The sequence below is a fragment of the Rissa tridactyla genome, chromosome 20 (genome assembly GCF_028500815.1).
Source record: "Rissa tridactyla isolate bRisTri1 chromosome 20, bRisTri1.patW.cur.20221130, whole genome shotgun sequence".
In the NCBI taxonomy this organism is placed as follows: domain Eukaryota; kingdom Metazoa; phylum Chordata; class Aves; order Charadriiformes; family Laridae; genus Rissa; species Rissa tridactyla.
The window spans coordinates 4933897-4939896 of record NC_071485.1 but is presented as its reverse complement, the minus strand read 5'-3'; positions in this window follow the sequence as shown (position 1 = coordinate 4939896).

Genomic DNA, 6000 nt, shown 5'->3' with positions numbered 1-6000 from the left:
TTGGGGACAGCATTCGTTTATTCTGTGAACTCATTGTCCCCGCCACCAATATTGGAGACATGTTGAACAACTTGATAGCAATACTACTTCCCAGCACGTTAAGCCATTTCACCCGTGTTGCCTGGGTGTTGCTATGGGGTTTCTTTGTTTCTTTTTTTGTGAAGTGAAAAAAGGTTCAGACCAGAGGCATCATCTGCCTGTTCCCATTTGCAAGATCAGCATTTACCAGGAAACTGATGGATGATGTGCCATTCACTGGCATGGATTGTCAGACTGTTAAAGGTCACAATGGATATCTGCAGGAGACTTAATGCAATAAGATGATATGGATAAATCAGTTCCATTTCACTAGAAATTAAGGTTATACCTGCTGAAATCTGTGTTTGGAAGCCAACAGGGTAATGAAAAAATTGGCTCTATTATTTCTCTTTTCATAATTCCTTCCGCTACTACTTACTTTTCTCTAATGAGTGTTATTGTTGTGATTAGAGAAACAACCCTAAAGTTTCCTCCTTCAGCTCCCAGTGATGTGATGAACTCTGAGTATCAGATCACTTCCACTAGTGTTTTTGTGCCTTGTTCAGATGCACCCGTACTTCAAAATATAACTACTTTCCGAGAAAAAACAGCAGCGCGGAATGATAATAATGAACTGGGTGTTAAGTGGGGTTTAAGTCTTATGCTAGTCCGCTGGACACAGCTGAAATTTATTCTTATTTAACAGGTGTTTGTCGAGGTAGTCTTCTGTAAGTTTTTAGTGAACGCTTCGTCCCTCTTGCCTAAGACTCATTCATCAGGTTTACAAACTAATCAACTGAAGCATTAATGTCATTGCAACTCCTTTTCTTTAGCTCTTCCTTCCTCTAAAAAACCCTGGTGGAAACACTTAATCACATTTTCCAAAGGAAGATAGCAGTTTGGCTGTTGCTGCTCTTCTGTATTTGTATCGCAAGTGTGAAATTGAATGTCTGTGAGTTCTGCTCCGTCAGGATCAAAGTCCTTTTGTCCAGATGAGTGCACAAGGTTATGTGACAAAACTCTGAGCTGAGGACCAGCCAGCTTATAACTAGAGAGTGACGGGGTCTGAAATGTCATCTCCAGCTAACTATTTGAGAGTATTCAGAATAACTGGATAATGAAAACTGCTGGTAGTCTAAAAAATTATCACTGCGCTACCTATTTCACCCAGCGAGACTGTTATATGATAGAGAACAATGCTTAACTCTTGTTTTTCTCTTAACCCTTCTTTTTCTTAAAATGCTAAATTCTGAGAAGGTAAATCCTGGAAATAGTCTTCTACCCTATGAACTCAGTGGTCCAAAGCCATCAATAGCTGGCTTTGATTATTGACTTAGGGAGAGGCCAGAGGTACATTTTACAGATTTTCATTCAGCATGTGTACGCTGCAGACTATTTGCAGTGCTCTAATCTTTTGCTCTCAAGGTCACATAAACCTCTGACCACTAACATATGGATTAAAATAAAATTGTCCACATAGCATTCAAAAGGAACGATACCTGAATTTGCACATCTTCTTGCCCTGGCTGTACTTTAAGAAAGCACCCACACTGTTTCTGTCCATCCCCTTCAACAATTTCCTGACATACTTCACTGCTTTGAAGGCTCTCATTTCAGACTCAAATGGAAGAGCCAGACTATTACTGAGAGACCAAGTGCTATAAAGGGAAATAGAATGAAACAGAACAATGATTTGTGTGCCCCCGTGCCTGGTCTCTGACAGCAGACAATGCTGGATGCTTCACAAAGAAGCTGTAATAATTTCCTTGTCCCCAGCCAATACAAAGCATGCAGGTAAGCCACTTGCTGTCATATCATGCAGTTGACTTCTCTTCCTGACTGCTGATGACTGTGAAGAAACAGGAGTATTCTAGTAGCATGTGGTAGTGACACAAAATTGTCTGTTAACTTTGTGCTCTTTAAGCTTTATTCCCTTTAAGTCTAATGCAATTTTTTTTTTTTTTAAATAATCAATTGTAACATTCCACTGTAATACATGAAACAAGAAGTCGAGTTGGGAACAGAACCCTGGAATCCTGTTCTCAATAGCAGGGTAAACACCTTGTTTACCTTGGTCAGGGAAAACAGATTCTGTCTAGATCTTTTTGGCAAACAGTAACATCAAGTTCTTCAGCTATACTCAATTAGAAGTAATCTGTCTTTTTTAAACTAATTTGCAGCAGGCTTGACAAACTCATACAAAGATATAATACACCGATGTAAAAATAGATTTAAGACAAGTATAATCCAGTAAATGGACAGTGGTGTGAATTCCATTTTAAAACCGTGTGGACACTGTGACTGCTACGCTCTGTGGTGGTTCCATGTATCTCTATTAATGTAGGCAGGACTCAAACCTGACAGATACTGACAGCAAAGTATTAACGGTGTGGAGATCAAGTAATTGCTCTAGAGATAGTGCTTGAGACATCTTTGTCAACTGATCATCAATGTTAAGTGCAGACCAAAGCAAATAGTTGTTTCAGCCTAATTGGCTGGATATCACATTAATTGCACTATTTAGGAAGTTATTATCAATGAACACTGGGAGAAATTTTAATATATTTATTTGCAGCATATAGTACAGGAAACAAATCTTCTATTTAATACACAAATATGTTGCACCTTATCTCTTGTTTCACAGGGGATTTGTTTAACTAAGACTCCGGCTGATATGAGCAGTCTCTTAAATTGAAAAATTGCAATTCATTCCCCCACAACTTTGATAGAAGTCTTATCAGGATGAGGAAGTGACAAAAACTTATCTCTTCTCCAAGACAGTGTAAGGATTAGCTGAACAGCAAAAGAGACTTAAAGACTTCATTTTGTATCTCAGAAATGAAAATAATAGGTAAAAAGCTTTGTCCTTTATTGAAAGAATGGGTGTGGACATAGGGGTTGATGTTATATTCAGGTTTACCCCTACTTATCAGCAAGGCTACATCACCTTTTCATTGCTCCTCTGACTTAAACTGGTGCAGTGGTTCTCAAGGTGTGAAAGAAAAGGGAATGTAGAGGAACAGCTAACTAGAGGATAAGAATATTTGTTGTGTCAAGACACGCCACTGTATATTGTTAATAATAAATTACTTTAGCTCTGTTCTGGAGCCAAGATTTGTTGTCTTCAGACACTTGTTTAATCTTGGCGGTGGTGTTATAATTTGTGATACTGCCAAGGAGTTTCTTTACTCAACAAACTGACTGCAAACTTAGAACCAAAACGTGGTTTTAACCTCAAAAGAGCTTAGAGTAAGTGTAAGCCAGCTGCCAACAGTTGGATACAGACGTGAGATAAGAGGAAAACTGGATGATGCTCTAAAAATTCAATTGATTAACTGTTTTCAAGAGTCCTGGAGAAAAAGGATTCTTTTGAAATGAAATAGGAAGTTCCTGAAGGAGGAATAGAGATTAGGTGAAATGCCCAAGTTTACACCATGAATCTGTGACAGATTCAGGACATGAAGCCAGTTTTTAATTTCCCAGTTCCATCAATAACGGAAGATGATGCTCCTTCTGAGGGGTGCACCCAAACGTAAAGAACTCGAAGAAGCCCTTTGCTGTTGATGCCACACCAAGGAATTAATAATGTAATAGTCCTTGTAGAGATTACAGCACTGTGGCCTTTCGTATATATTTTGCCTCCAATTAAAGGAGTTATCTAGAGCTCAGAGCTTTATGCAAAGCTGTCTGTGACTATGTGCTTTCCTTGTTTGCATGTATATGCCTCATGCTGATGGCACCAGATCTATTAATATAAAGTGGATAAGAATACCTTGAATGTGAAAGGAGCTGTATAAATCCAATTTATGTTCAATTTACATTCTCTCTAGCAGCAAACACTCCCAAATGGATGAGTATTTTATAAATATATAAATGAAATATACTAAATGTATCTAGGAAGGAGAGACTAACCTAGACACTAACCTTTAAAGGAGTTGGAAAAAAATTAACTCTGTGAAATCTCTCCTCTTCGTCATTCATTTCTAAGCTAGTCAACCATCCAGAGAGTCATTTTTAAGCCTTCTACATTTCTCAAATTATTTCTTGTAAAGGAAAAGGGATAGGGCTGGGAAATCTTAACTATATGGACCAGGAAAAAATGTTTTCCACTGAAAAGTTGCTTTCTGAAGATGGGATTGAACAGCTGATGAATAGGGAGGCTGCAGAATTGGAATATGCTGACTGGATTAAATCATACTATATATGAGGCAGTGCAGTCCAGTGATCATTGACAGCAAGCAAAGTCAAATAATCCGAGTCTTTTTTTTTCCAGCTTTATGACCAATGTCAAGTGTTGGTGAGCACACTGAGAACACTTCAGCTTGACCTCTTCCTCTCTCATTTCTTCTTTCCAGCCCCACAAAGGGATTGGAACCTGGCACTGTGAACATGTGGTTTCAATGTCCTGCTGTGCTGTAGTTTCCCTCTTTTATCTGAAAGAAGTCATTCAATCACTGGGTGAGGAGCGTCAGTGATACTAGCACCTCTCTCTCTCAGTATGCAAAGATAAATACATTAAAAACTCTAGGTATGCAGATTACTACGGTAATGAGACCATGTAAATATCTTGAATGGAAAGTGATATAGTCATAAAACAGGTCAAAACCTTTTATGGATTAAAAAGTGATAGAGGAGTTAAGCATAGTTGTTTCGCTAAACACAAGTAAATAGTTTGTTCTGTCAGTCCTTTTGCACCCCGTCTCTTAAATGTTTCCTTTGAAATTCAAAGTTGTAATTGCCCACCCACATGAACGTCTTTAGGAACAGCCCAGTTCCCTGTAATCGGGTACAGGAGTCCTCTAAATAAATGTAATTTGTTACTTTAACCACTTACTCTAATAAGCCCACACAGGGCCTGGGTTACCAGTGTCTTTTACAGAAAGGAAATTGTGAAGAGAAAAGCCCATAATGATATTTGCTCCTTGCTTCCACGTTTTTATTGAGCTACAGGCACAATCATGCCTAATTAAGCCCCTTTGTCGTTTTTTGTCATTTTTGCTCTAGGCCGGTAGGTACACATACTAGTGTTTTAATCATTAAAACGGGATCAATGGATGGGATTTATTATTTCACTGGATGGAAACTTTGTTGAATGATAATATGTAATACTGTTTGATAATCAATATGTGATGGGAAACTGCTTGGAAGTGCAAGACTCTCCAGGTCAGCTACAAACAGCTGAATTTACCAGCTTTTAAAATGTATGGTAGCCAGTCTTCAAGAAAAGGGCTCAGAATATGACTCCACATCTAAGATCTGTCAGTCTGAAACATTTTTACATTACGTTTAGGTTTAAACTTAATTCCAGATAAAATGTATAACACTGCCTTCTGCGTCTTTTAGAAGAAACTAGTAAGGTCCACATCTTTATTATCTAAGATGGGCTCTGACTACATTGAGGGAAATTTATGTGAGATCTCAATTTCCCACTTAACATTCTACATCTGCACTTACACTTGAGTGGAATTATACTCATGGAATGGAATTGCTTCAATTCATCCTAATCTGGATTGCTTTTCCTCTGTTTTAAAGGAAGAGAAAAAATAACTCAATTACAGTGACATTGTATTAATGGTGGATCATGGCAGCTAATAAATAGTCAATGCTTTACATGCCACATTTAGGTTTCTTCCTTCTATTTAAATAGCAGCACAATTTGACATTTGCGTGTGTTAAATCTTCTCTAGTAGACACCGTGAGCAATGAATTAAGTGTGAAAATCAGAATAGCATTCTGGAAAGAAAAGGAACTTGTCAAACTCATTTCTGACAAGTGCCTGGATGAGGATCGGGGCAGTTTGCATTTAGAAGTTGTGCTGGATGGCACACTGCGTGGGCCATCAAATTCAAGGACCAAAATCGAAATGAACTTGTCATTTTTTGCAAAACACTCTTCCTTCCAGTACAATAAGTATTATTTTTATCTTACCGTCTTTGTTACTTAATAAGCTGTGTGAAGAACATTTCCTTTTAGCTCTATTAG